The 13,263-nt window shown below is 33.4% G+C and overlaps 1 protein-coding gene across 5 annotated transcripts in view; it reads left to right on the forward strand.

Moving 5' to 3' along the window:
* Window positions 1–13,263, forward strand: part of Spopl (speckle type BTB/POZ protein like) — a 54,148-nt gene that overhangs the window by 18,102 nt on the left and 22,783 nt on the right. Inside the window, exon 2 of one of the 5 annotated variants that reach the window (XM_063259015.1) lies at window positions 9,949–10,097. The exons of 3 other annotated variants lie outside the window; for them this stretch is intronic. The gene's annotated coding sequence lies outside the window, so the exon portion shown is untranslated. The remainder of the gene's footprint in view (window positions 1–9,948; window positions 10,098–13,263) is intronic. One more of the 5 variants, XM_063259017.1, reaches the window with a different exon arrangement.

Below are 13,263 nucleotides of genomic sequence, written 5' to 3' on the forward strand. Positions count from 1 at the left end.
TCATACTTTAAAGAGGTTTCAGTCGATGGTCAGCTGGTACCAAGGCAGGATGGGATGGCAGAGACATTACAGAGGAAAGTCAGTTAGGGTAGGGGAGGCAGGAGGCAGCAACAACAAACCTGCCTCTTCTCTCCCTGATTTATATCCCATCCATCCCATCCAGGTTATAAGTCTATTGATTGGTGCCATTGATACCCACGATGGGGCTTTCATTATCCACACCTAAAACTATGATAAACCCATTTAGTTATCACACTTTTAATCCCAGTATCACATACCATAATCAGCATTACATACTCATGATCCAGCCACCTTCCAAAAGCCCCAGCTATGTTTACCCAAGGTTTTTGAGGTACATCTAAATATAAGTCTTAATACCATTTATTCTCATTTTATGAAAATTGGGCTCCAGAGAGCTCATATTTGTTACAACTGAGCCCAAGTGTAATATCAGAAACCAAACTCTTAGCTATAATGCTGTTCTCTGGGTCATTTGTAAGAGCAAGTTGTTTTCAATACTTTATTTTTGGAGGCAATAAATTAAATAGACATTTGTAACTGTGTAACTCTTTGCCATTGGTTGACTTTAAACGCAGTAGTATATCTTTGCTTAGTATTTTCCATTTTCCGTACGATATAATAATTGCATGTAAATGGAAATAGTGATTATAGTGGTTGGAAAAATAATACTTTGAATTAAAATTTGTGGGTTTAGTTTATGCTTTGTCAGGCTTTTTATTTAAAAAAAAATTAAAGATGGTAGGTACATCTCATTTTTTTTCTGTGTTTAATTTTCCTTCTCTGTAAACGAACTACTTAAACTTGATAAATTCTATATCGGCGTCATTCTTTGTGAAAATATTCAGATAGAATGGAAGTAAATCCTTTAACCAAGGAAGATGGTGGTGTACCTATGTCTCCTGTGCCACAGCCAGCTGTTACCACTAAAAGCTCTAAAAGGTTGAACATCCTTGGTATAGGGTCTTGTGGTGTTTAAGTTTTATAAAAGCTGTATCTAAAATGGGCAGATAAAAATAAGGTGTTGATGCAAAAAGATATAAGGTTATGCCAGGGATGTAGCTCAGTGGCATAAGTGGCTGCCTGGCAAGTGTGAAGTCATGAGTTCAAGCTCTTGTACAAAAAAAAAAAAAAGATGCAAGGTTAAATTCCTGCTTATTAATTGAAATAATTTATTCTGTGAAAGGTATAATGTGATACTATAATTTGTAAATTAAATTGGCTTTAAAAACTTAAAAATTGTATAAAATTTTTGTATCACATAATATTTTACAAAAGAAATCTAACTATGTGCAAAGCAGTTTCTGATTGTCTTTTATAAGTTTTAAACCATTGCTGAAATTTGCAAAACTTTGTTGACCAATGTCTAAGTAAATTTGATCTTAGAAACTATAAACTAAAGGTAATGTACTGCTGTTGAATGCACAGATGATCTTGTTGCTCTTATCATTATTCTGCTTAAATATATATACACATATATTTACATATATAGTTTGAGTGACATCTGATTTTTAACAACTAGAAATTTTTACCCCCCCAAAAAAAAAAAAACCCAAAAAACAAACCACAAAGAGCCAGGCATGATGTGCATGCTTGTTGGAGGCTAATGCAAGAGAATCACAGCTTTCAGGACAGGTTGGACAGCTTAATGAGACCTGTTACAAAATAAAATAAAGGATGGGATGTAGCTCAGTGATAGAGTGCTTGACTAGAATATCTGAGCTCTGAGTTCAAGCTCAATAATAATATTGCAATAATAATAATAATAATAATAATAATAATAATAGTTAAAAGTAAATAGTTAAAAAGATATGGTCAGATTTAAAGTCAGAAAATTTTGGAGAACCGCTAATAGTTAGTTCAAATTAGGGGATCAAGAGCCATCTTTTTTGTTGCTCTTGTTGTTTCCATAGAACCTGCAGCTACCCCAAAATACGGAATGGGTTAATGAATGAGAAAAAGAATTTATGAATAAACAAACGAATGATTAAAAGAAGGGATAACCAGAAAAGCTGTACAGCTTGCTGTTGCAAGGAGTTTTCTAGTTTCTAGCAGACCCATGTTAGTTCACTGTACTCTATATAATCATCACTTAAAATCTCACTATATATTTATTTTATGGGCATGTAACTAAGCAAATGGGTATATACTTTTAAACTTCCTCAGTTTTTCTTTTCTTCATTGTTTTTCTTTTTCTTTTGAGTAGAGCTGTGCTCTTCAGAATTAGGCATCTAAGTTAGGTGGAATGTGCAAGAAAATTTGGGGGGTTTTAGAAATTAAATAGCATTAGTTTTTATAGTGTTATTTTTAGTACTTTCAGTATTTTTTCCAATAATAATTTTAGCAGTTTTAAGGCCTGCTTATGAACTCTTGTCTTTTTTCAAATGATGGAAATAATTTTTTTAAATGTATTTCTGTTGTTTCTGTTTTGCAATCCCTCCCCCTTTTATATGAATATTATAGTTTCTTATATTTCCTGAATTTTCTTATTGTCTCAGAAGTATTGTTATATTTCTCACTTATCATCAGTTATAACCATTTTATAACATCTTGCATTTGAGTATATCTTTCCTTTTACTTTGAGTTAATCCTTTCTAGTTTTAAGTGTAGCATTACTGTCCTCAGCATTGTCTGTCATTATGTAATTTGGGCTTTTTTTCCTCCCATTGAATTTTCTCTTGTATGTTACTAATTTTTCCCGAGTATATGTTGGCCTTGGCTTTCTGTCCATATTTTCAGATGAAGGACTGTGTTGCTAAACAGTGGTGTCTGGCTAGTATAATTTTGCTCTGCAGTTGTGAAAAATCTTATTTTCCCAGAAATCTTCTCTGAATGGGAAGACTGTGGACAGGCAGTATAGATAAACAAGATGTCTCAACATTGTGACTTTCTCTAGGTTGCTTAGATAGTTTCAGAATTCCCATATACTTTTTTTATGGAGGGACTTTATTTTATCTGGAAAATGTTTTTATATTCAATTTCTGTTATCTTTTCTCCCCATTTCACCCCTAATGTGTACTGTAATACTTCAAGTGGGTCCAGTCTATATCATGTTAGTAAGAGCCTTACACTCTGATAAGAAACATACCCAAACAGTGTTCCACTTCCTTAGAGGGCAATTCTTAGACTTTGGCATGATGGTAAAAGCCACAACTGCTAGTTTTAAAAAAGGGCAGCTGTCTCAGCTAGCCTAAACATTTAGTTGGCACATTTTTCCTTGGGGCTCCATGAAAGAACTGTGGGTATATCTAGTATCTTGAATTGTGATTTTTCTCCCTTACTCTGATAATTTATTCCCATTCATGTCCCTTGAATTTCTCAAAATTTCCAAATCTGCGAGTATCACCCTCAGTTTTCAGTTCAATCATAGCTTTATTTTTTAATGAAAATTTGTTGTCATCTCATTGGTATGTTGGGAAATAAGACAGATACATGTGTTCATTGCCTTGAACTATGCATTATTTGCAAAGTTTCATTGTGGGTACAATATCTAACCTAAAAATTAGAAAATTGTTCTCATTTTTTAAACCAACCATTATTTTGTGTTTCTGGCATACTGGAAAGGATGTTATTTTTAAAAACTTACATTAAACTTAGGTTCAAACCAAGCAAGCAAAGCCAAATTTTAGTGCTATGATCTTGAACAAACACTTTACCTTTTTTTCATTTTTTTGGTTTTTTTTTTGGGGGGGGGCAGGATTAATTTACTCATCTCTAAACATTGGCAGAGACAATTACTATCTTCCTAATGGAATTATTTGAGAATCAAATTAGATGAAAATTAAAGTGTGGCAGATGGAAGGTCTTTAGAAAATATGCTGTTTTTACATTGCCTCTATTCCATGAAATGTTAGGTATACATTTTAGATAGTCTATTACTTAACAAAAGAGATAAATTTCTACAAAGATAGTAGGAAATAGATTATTATAAAATACAGATTTCACTTTGAGGCCTAATGGTAAAAATGCATTTGCTGAAAAAAATCATCTAGTATATATTGAAAAGTTTAAGTGAAATTTATTGGTGGCTTACTGGAAGTAGTAGCAATCACATTTGAAGAGGGTAGCTATAAGAGGTTCTTTTCTTTGAGAACCCACCTGCAGAAATACTAGAGCTCTTTGCATGATTGTATTCTCCAAGTAGCCAATAAGTATTACCTATTTCATTTTACTGTTTTTCTGTATCCACTTCTGTATAATGTTTTTTAATATGTTGATAGTTTCTCCACACTGTTAGCACAAGATAATGAACTGTTTTTACTTCAGTCTATTATGTTGAATCCCCATATTAGTGAATAAGTCTCTTTTCTAAACTACAGATTTTGATATCTTTTTTAATTCTTCAAAATCTTTTAACTTTTACCTCTGCCAGTATGCTGATTTCTTACAGTGTAAGTTAATTTTGCCTATTTTAAAACTCTGTGTGAATGTACTCTTCATTGCCTAGGTTTTGGCTTAGTTTGTCCGTGAGATCCATTCAGGGACATATTTCTGGAAGCATATTGTTTTCAGTTGGGTATTCAGAGAAAGGATTGTCAAAGGAAATGACAGCTTCCATGCCTTAGTACCCTTGAAAACTTTCTACTGGGAAAAGGTGATTCTTATTCTCTGTAGGTGTAGACTAATATGTTTGTGTCTTAGTTTAAAAAGAAGTTTAATAAATAGAAATAAAAGTTTATAGAATAAGACTATAAAGAAAATATTTTTTTGCAGCTTTACAGTGTAGTTGTGCTTTAAGTATTTTTACAAAAGAGCCAAAAGTTTTAAAAAATAAAAGTTTGTCAAGTGAAATTAACAGTCAGGATTTATTATTGAAGAATGAAGATATTTATAAATTTATTGTAACCTAAGTGTAAAATATTTGTGAAGTCTACAGTAGTGTACAGAGGTGTTTTAGGCCCTTACATTCACTGACCACTCAGTGACTCACCCAGAGCAACGTCTGATGCTATAGGCTCTGTTCATTGTAGGTGTCCTAAATATGCCATTTTTAGAAATCATTTTACTGTACGTTTTATCTTTTCTATGCTTATATATAGAAATACTATTGTGTTAGAGTTTCCCACACTAAAGTTTAGTAACATGCTATACAGGTTTGTAGCCTAGGAGCACTAGGCTATACCTTCTAGCTACTGTCTAGGTTTGTTAAGTCAAGTTGATAGTCACACAGTGACAGCACTGCATAGCAACCCATTGCTCAAAGTGTCCCACTTGTTAAATCAGAAGCAGTCATGATGATTCGTGTGTATGCCTACTTCTAAATTCTTATTTTCTTCTCATAAGTCAATATCTGTATTTTTAGACTAGTGTCATTCTTTTTTCCTTTTAGATTTTATTGTTACATTTTAGATAAACATAATGATCATATTTATCATACAGAATTTGTAGCTATAAAGATGTAATTTGATTGTTTTTTCCTATTCCCCTTTTCTCTTCCCCATTTACAAAAGCTTTGTTTCTATTTTTCCTTCTTTTCTCACTTTTTTTAACTTTCCCCTTCTTTTGTTTCCCTCTCCCTGCTCTCATTCCTTTCCCAGTTGAACGTTTTCTTCCTTTCTCAGTTTTAGAGAAATATTTTAGACTAATATCATTCTTAGTTTCACTTGCTATATTTAAATTGATATTTTATTTTCAATCCTTCTATTTCACTGTTCTTCAAGATTGCTAAGATTCTTAACCTTTTGTATTTATAAATTTTAGAATCAGTTTCAGTTTCTATAAAAGAAACATCAATATTTTGTGATTGTATTAAATTTGTCAATCTGTAGAGAGAATTGATGTCTTACAATACTGAATTTTCTACTTCATGACCTTGGGGTATTCCTCCATTAATTTTGCTTATGTTCTCTCAATATCATTTTATAGTTTAATCTCCAAATTGTGAATATTCATTAGATTTATTCCTGAGCAGTATATTTTAAAATTATACTGTATTTTTAAAGTATGCTAAAATAAAGTTTTTTATAATGACTATATATATATTTATATTGACCTTGATAAACTATTTTTTCCTTCTGTTTGTATATATTTCATTATCTTTGGATGGTGACCATTTTCTTTTTCAATTCTTATGCTTTTCTTTTTTCTTGCCTAAAGGACTAGCTAGGATCTGTATATATTGAAGGGAAGTAGAGATAATGCTTCCTGTGTGTTTTAAAGATTATACATATTAGTTGGGTGACAATATTTTCATATATCTGTATGGTATATGATATTTAAATTAAATGTCTATCTCATTAAACGTTTCTTTATGCTAAAATTTTTTAAAAGCCTTCAAGCTTTATTGAATATATAGTACACTATTGAGACCTTATAGTCTTGCTTTGTTGCTAAATCACAGGGATACAAGGAGGATGTCTTACTCCATCTTGTTTTAAGGTGTTCTTTTTAATACTAAGGAAGTTTTATTTCCAGTTTGTAAAGAGTTTTAATTTTTAATTTTTTTATTTATTTGGTACTGACAGTTGAACTCAGTACGTCACGCTTGCCCAGCAGATGCAGTGCTGCTGAGCTATATCCGTAGCCCTGTAAAGAGTTTTTAATCTTGACTGGATATTGAATTTCATCAAATGTTTCTTAGGCAGCTATTAAAGTGACCTTTTTTTACCCTCTTTTTATGTTACTGAGTAAGTTACATTAATAGATTCTGACATTAATCATTCAGGCTTTTTTGTGTTATCTGGGTTTGATTTGCTCTTATTTTATTTAGAGTTTTGCATTTATGTTAATGAGAAAATTTTTCTTACATTTTTAATTTAATGTGCTCAAAAGATTTTGGTATAATCGAAGAAGCTACAATATGTTTTTTTGTTTTGTTCTGTTTTGTGTTTTTTCCAGCTTATTTTTTCTTTTGTAGAAGAGCAGTGTTGTGAAATGAACTTGGTAAGGAATTTTTCTTGTGGACAGAGTTTTAATAAGTATTCAGTGCTAGGGTTATTTCCAAAAGATGAAAAATATTAACAAAAGATGAGAAATATAAAATAAAAAACGGCCTTTATTCTGAGAACACGGAGAGAGATGACCGGCACCCCCACCACTGGCTTCCGGCGATCTCTCCGGAGGCGGGGGCCTGTAAGTAGCCTCGGTTTGGGGTGGAACCTAAGGCGGGCATTAGGGATACACAGGTAGCCCATTGGTCCTAGGTTTGGCGCCATATGTAAATTTCCAGGGGGGGGGGAGATGGCGTCACAGGTAACTTCCTAGGGGCAGGGGAGATGGGGCTTCCTGTTTCGTATTGTGGCTTTCCTGGCTACAGTGTCCTATCTGGGCCAAAACCCTTTCATTCAGTAAGACTATTTGTGATTTATCTTTCATGATTTGTCAGTTTTGGTGAATTAATGTTTCTCAGGTTATTTTCTTTTTGTCTAAATTAACATGTGGTGTGCCGTTTTCATGATAGCCTCACTTTTTAAATCGTCATCATTTGTATGATAAGTTTGAACTCTTTTTCCCGTAATTTGGCTAATCAGTTTTACGATGTTTTCTATAACAGCTAGCTTTTGATTTTATTGTACATTTTATTTTTTCATAGTAATTGGTTTCTGCTCATCTTTGTCTGAATTCGAGTTATTTTTATCTAACTTGAGGTGGAAGGTTAAGTCATTGATTTTTCTGTGTCTATGAACAGAGGAACATTTAATAAATGTATATCATTGGTGATTATACTAAATAAATAGAACAGTTAAGGTTATTATGGTGGATACAGGGTGTCAACTTGAGAAGTTTAGAAGTTTAACTGAGGGACTCAGCAGGAAGCCAGGATCCTTACTTTGTAAATACCCTCATCCTGTGCAAGAGGAGGGCACAGAGATTTTGTAAGTAGTACATTGCCCTGGAGGGATTGGGGGAGGGTTGGCTGGGTGGGAACCTGGCTTGCCTACAATATAAGGGACAAAAAGAGGCTTGTTCTCCCCTTTATGTTCTGGCTGCTTCCTTGAAGTGTTGCCCTGTGCCATGCTACCCTGCCTTGGAGCCAACTGATTATGGACTGAAACCTCCACAAACAGTGAGCTAAATAAACCTTTCCTTCATTTTAGGTGATGGGTGATTGTCCTAGCAATGCAAGAAAAGTAACCAAGACAGTTGTCAAAACCAAGAACTTGTATAATATTAGCTAACTGAAAACTTCAATCAGATTTATATCATTTATTTGTGATTTGTTTTTTCTGTTATAAGATCTGACATTGCATTTAGTTGTTATATTTAGGGCCTTATCATCTTTTCTAATTTTTCTTTTTTGTCATTGTATGTTTAGCTATTATGGCATTTTACTTTACGTGGTTATCCTAGAGTTTGAATATGTTTTATTGACTAACTATAGCTACTACCAATAATTATGACCACTTCTCTGATAAAGCTAGAATGTTATAACACTTTTGATACTAAATCTAAAGAACAGACTTTATTTATTGAATTTATTGTTAGCATACATTTTAATCATGTTATTTTGGTTCGTGTCTCACGGAAATTTTGTAGCTGTGGTGGTACATGCCCATAATTCCAATTCTTAATGAGACAATAGAATCACAAGTTGGAGGCCAGCCTAAAATACATAGGAAGACCCTGAATCAAAAAGAAGATCTTCTTGCTCCAAGTTTTTGATTAGATTCCACAGTTCCAAAGAAAAGTTGATTCTTACAGTTTTTTCCCACTTTTTTGCTTTGGTAGAAGAATGGAGCTTTGCTTCCTTTCCTTTTTCTTTTTTTCTTTTTGTGACATTGTATGTATTAAATCTTTGTGAATTTTTACCTATAAGCTTTAAGAATTCACAGATATATAAAAAGAATGTGAAGAAATTCATTGGCATAATAACTAGAAAAACCAGGATCCAGGTTACTTCTGTTAGAGGGAAATGTGCTAGTGGGCACATGGTAGTTTGAAATATGATTCTTTATATGCAATATTTTCCAAATTACTTGAAAATTTTATAATAAAATTAAGTAGTAATGTTTAGATATATATGTACTAAATATTAATTTTGACATTATATAAGGTAGAAAATCTCATATATGTGTACTCCGGTAACAAGACTTGCTTGTCTTTAATGTAGGAAATTCCACATTTGAAATTTCTCAAACAGGTACAGATAATTCCTAATTTATAGTAGTTTTGGCTTTAGGAAATTTCAACTTTCTGATGTTATCAAGGCCATACATATTCAGCAGAAACCATACTTGAAATTTTAGATTTTGGTCTTTTCTGAAGTTGGCAGTTTATGGTAAAATACTTTCATAATGCTGGACTGTGACATTGAGCCACAGTTCCTATTTAGTCATGTGAGGAAATAATTGATACTTTACAGTATATTGTGTAGCTAAGTTAATGGTCGTAGATTATGTGTATTAAATATGTTTTCAATTTGCAGTCTTTTCAACTTATGATTTAACTTGACATAACTATCGTAAGTAAAGGAGCATCTATGTATATAGGAGGATATGTAAGAGACTATTTGTCCATGTGCAGGTTGATTTTCTCAAGTCACTCTAGATCTTGCTTTATTGGTGTTTTCTCTTTCAGTAAGCTTTTTCTGCTAGATTAAGTATACGTAGGTGTGAGTTGCATTGGATAGTTGATTCTTCCCTTCCTTTCCCTTCCCTTCCCTTCCCTTCCCTTCCCTTCCCTTCCCTTCCCTTCCCTTCCCTTCCCATTGTTTTCTTTTCTTTAGTTTTTGTTCTTTCATTCATTTTGGACTTTTTTTTTTTTTTTTTTTTTGTCTTTTTCATCGGTACTGGGGATCGAACTCAGGACGACACACTTGCAAAGCAGGCGCTTATGTCGCTGAGCTAAATCCCCAGCCCCTTTCATTCATTTTGAAAAGAAAGAAATGTATGTTGGAAATAGGTCTGAAGTGTACTTTCAGAGATCCTTGTCTTTGTCCTTTGTTCCAGTATTTATTTAACATTTCATACTCGGATATTTCCTTCTTCATAGTTCATTCCTTTCATCTTGATCCTCATCTATAAAATAAAAATTGGAACAGAAAGGCCTGTATCAGCCCTGAAATATTTAAGGAACAGCATGATTCTATGGAAAGAGCATGGACTTTGGAATCAAGCCAATGTATGTGTAACCATTTTCAGGTTAGAGACTAAGCTTTCTGAAATGTCTGAAATAATTTCCTCATGGTTAAGATGTTATCGATACTCATCCATCGGATTACTAAAGAGTAAACAAGGTTCATAATAACTTCTGAAGTGCTCCAAAAGTGATTTGTTTACCAGCAGTTTCAATATCCCCATCCCATATCCACATAATTTGAAAGAATGGCCAGGAAAAGTAAAATTTTGTTTGCCTTTTTTCAGGCTGATTGTGTATCTTGGTGTTGTAAATAGTGCTGTGCCATGTGTGTGTGTGCTTTTTAGAACATCCCTAGTATCTTCACCCTAACTTTCTTGCCTCAGTATTTGCTGAGTCCCAAGGTCACTGTGTTATGCTGCTCATGCATCATATGGTGGAACTCTTTTATATGTAAATTGTAAATACATTTGTATAGATGTGATTATTAAGAGAAATTACAGAAAAGATGAATTTCAGAATTCTTCCATTTGAAGTATTTGCTAATGTTCCATATTATCACTCTGAAACTGAATCCCCCACTACCTACTGTTCTTGTCTCTATTTTTATCATATTAGTATATGGCATTGTCATCCTCCCAAACTGCTTAGCTCCCAAAAAAGACTGATCTTTGATTTCTTTTCCTTAATGAAGGGACCCTTTCTCTGTTTCTACTGGCATACTATTGTCTCTTATTAGGCTGCTCTTAATAACCTCCTGATTTGGTTTCCAGCTTTTTACTTCCTTGTTCTTTATTGCCAGTTTATTCCCTGAAATCTCTTTTCCGTTTTAGTGTTATTTACAGTTTCCCCCCTACCTAAAATGTTACAGTGACATGAGTCATATTGAACTTTCTTTTCTTGACATTTTCTGAAATTGTTTCTTGCCCTACAGCATTTTTACTTGGTCCTCCTACCCCTAACACACACACACATATGCATCACTTACAGTCGCCTTCCCTTGGTCTGTCTCTGCTGTCACTCATATCTTTTGGTTCTCAACTCAAACATTAGTTCTTCGGAGAAGCCTTAACTGATTTCCCTATCAAAAGTAACCTCCTTGTTATTTAATCGATGGACTTTTAGCCATTGCATACTAGCTGTTCCTTTTTTTTTCTTAATGTTACTACAGTTTCTTTTCCACCTTAGTACTTATTTACTTGTTACTAAAATTTTCACTAAAATGTTTCCTGAACTTATAGAATATACTATAAATACTATAGTGGCTACTTGAAAAAAATACCTGCAGATGAATAAATTATAGCTAATTCAGCCAAGATTTTTCTTCTTTAACCACATTAAATCAGCTGTTTCTCAATTTGTAAAAGTCAAATGAATACCTTCCCCTCATTTTATTTGCTTTTTTATTAATACATCTTTGTATTACATGTTTACATTCCTTTTGTGAAGTTGGAACATGAACACAACATCTCAATTCCTTTTTTCGTCTCCTTTCTTTCCCTCTCTTTACCCTGTATCTTTTGATTTCCTTCATTTACATATTCCAAAACCAAATCGTAGATCCACTGATTTTTGTGCCTTAAAAATGTTTTTTCATAGTTTCACATAATATCCAGTTGACTTATTTTCCCAGTCTTTTATACATTCAGTTTTTAAAATTACTTTTTATTATACATGTTTACAATGCATAATGATTACATTCATCATGGAAAGTTAGTACATGTGTATAACTATTCAGTGTTAAAACATAAATTTATTACATATTCAAGAGTTATAAAAACCAGAACTAGTGCAGCTACTGTGGAAGTCAGTGTGGAGACCCCTCAAAAACTGAAACTAGAAATTCTACTTGAGTCAGCTATTCCTCCCAACAGCTGTCTTTCTGAGAGTTAAAGACATCATATTACAGTGATACATTTATACCCGTGTGTATAATAGCACAATTCATGGTAGGTAGATTTTGAAAGTGGGCTATATGTCTGTCAACAAATGCGTCCATAAGGAAAATGTGATATGGAGTACGACTCTGCCACAAAGATAGTTAAATCTGAGTCATTTATAGGAAAATGGATGCACTTTGAGACCATAATGTTAAGTGAAATAAACATACAAGCATAAATATTGCAGAGTTTCACTTGCATGAGAAACTCAAAGTATAAATAAGCAACAAAAGATAGAGAATTGGAAAGTAAAGAGAGATCTTTGTCAAACACGATCAAAAGAAAGAGGGAGAGAGATGAAGAGGAAAGAGTTTTAAAAAAGGCAGTAAAAAAACACAGAGTGATATGTGTTACATACATGTACCAACTGCTTACAAGGAATATAAGCATTATCTACTGCAGATATGTACAAAAAATCAAAAGGAAGAGAATCAAGAGATAAGTGGAAGGAGTAAAAAGGACAAGAGGATTTAAAAAATTAAAATGTGTTATACATATGTTATGGTTTGTAGCTAGATGTTCTCCCAAAAGCGTCTTGTGCTCATAGGTGGAGCTTTTCAGAGGTGACTGGATCTAGGGTATGTGAATATGGATTGAATATGTGATAATTGGATTGCTCTACTGATTTGTTGACATTATTCTGGGTGTGGGTAATAGAAAAGCCCATCCTGGTTGTTAGTGGCGCCAACTATTACACTTTGTGATAGTTAACTGATTGTATAAGGAGCACCAAATTAAACTGAATCAGCATAGTTCTGGGTTTGCCTGAACGGATTTACTGAAGACAGAAGTGACACCAACCAATAGGCTTGCTGCCTGAATGAAATAAAAGGGAAATGACAAAGGAAGGCGAACCTCTGTTTCTTCAGAGAAGTTCCAGTCTTCACCTTTGCCTTGGGTGCCATCTCTTGGCTTCCAGTGCAGACCCTTCAGTATTATAAGGTAGACTCTTCTACCTGCTGGTATGGACTTAAGGAATATACTATAGTGAGTTCCAGATCATTATAAACCTATCTTGTATATCCGTTATGTATTTATATCTCTTCCTAAACTATGCGCTAAAATAAACCATTCCTCCTTTAATTTAGGGTGTTGAGTATTTTGTCCCAGCAACAAGGAATAGTTGAGAAAGATTTTGGTACCAGAAAAGTGTGCTTATTGCTATGACACTGCCTGACCATGTGGTGCAGAATATGTTCAAACTGGCTTGTGGAAAGATTTTGGAAAGGTTTGGAGATGCCAGCTGAAGAAGTAGCCCTGCAATGCTACAAGCTGAATTTGATAGGAGATT

Source organism: Cavia porcellus, unplaced genomic scaffold, assembly GCF_034190915.1.
Source record: "Cavia porcellus strain 051 isolate PalLab524CR breed Dunkin Hartley unplaced genomic scaffold, mCavPor4.1 scaffold_12, whole genome shotgun sequence".
Lineage (NCBI taxonomy): Eukaryota > Metazoa > Chordata > Mammalia > Rodentia > Caviidae > Cavia > Cavia porcellus.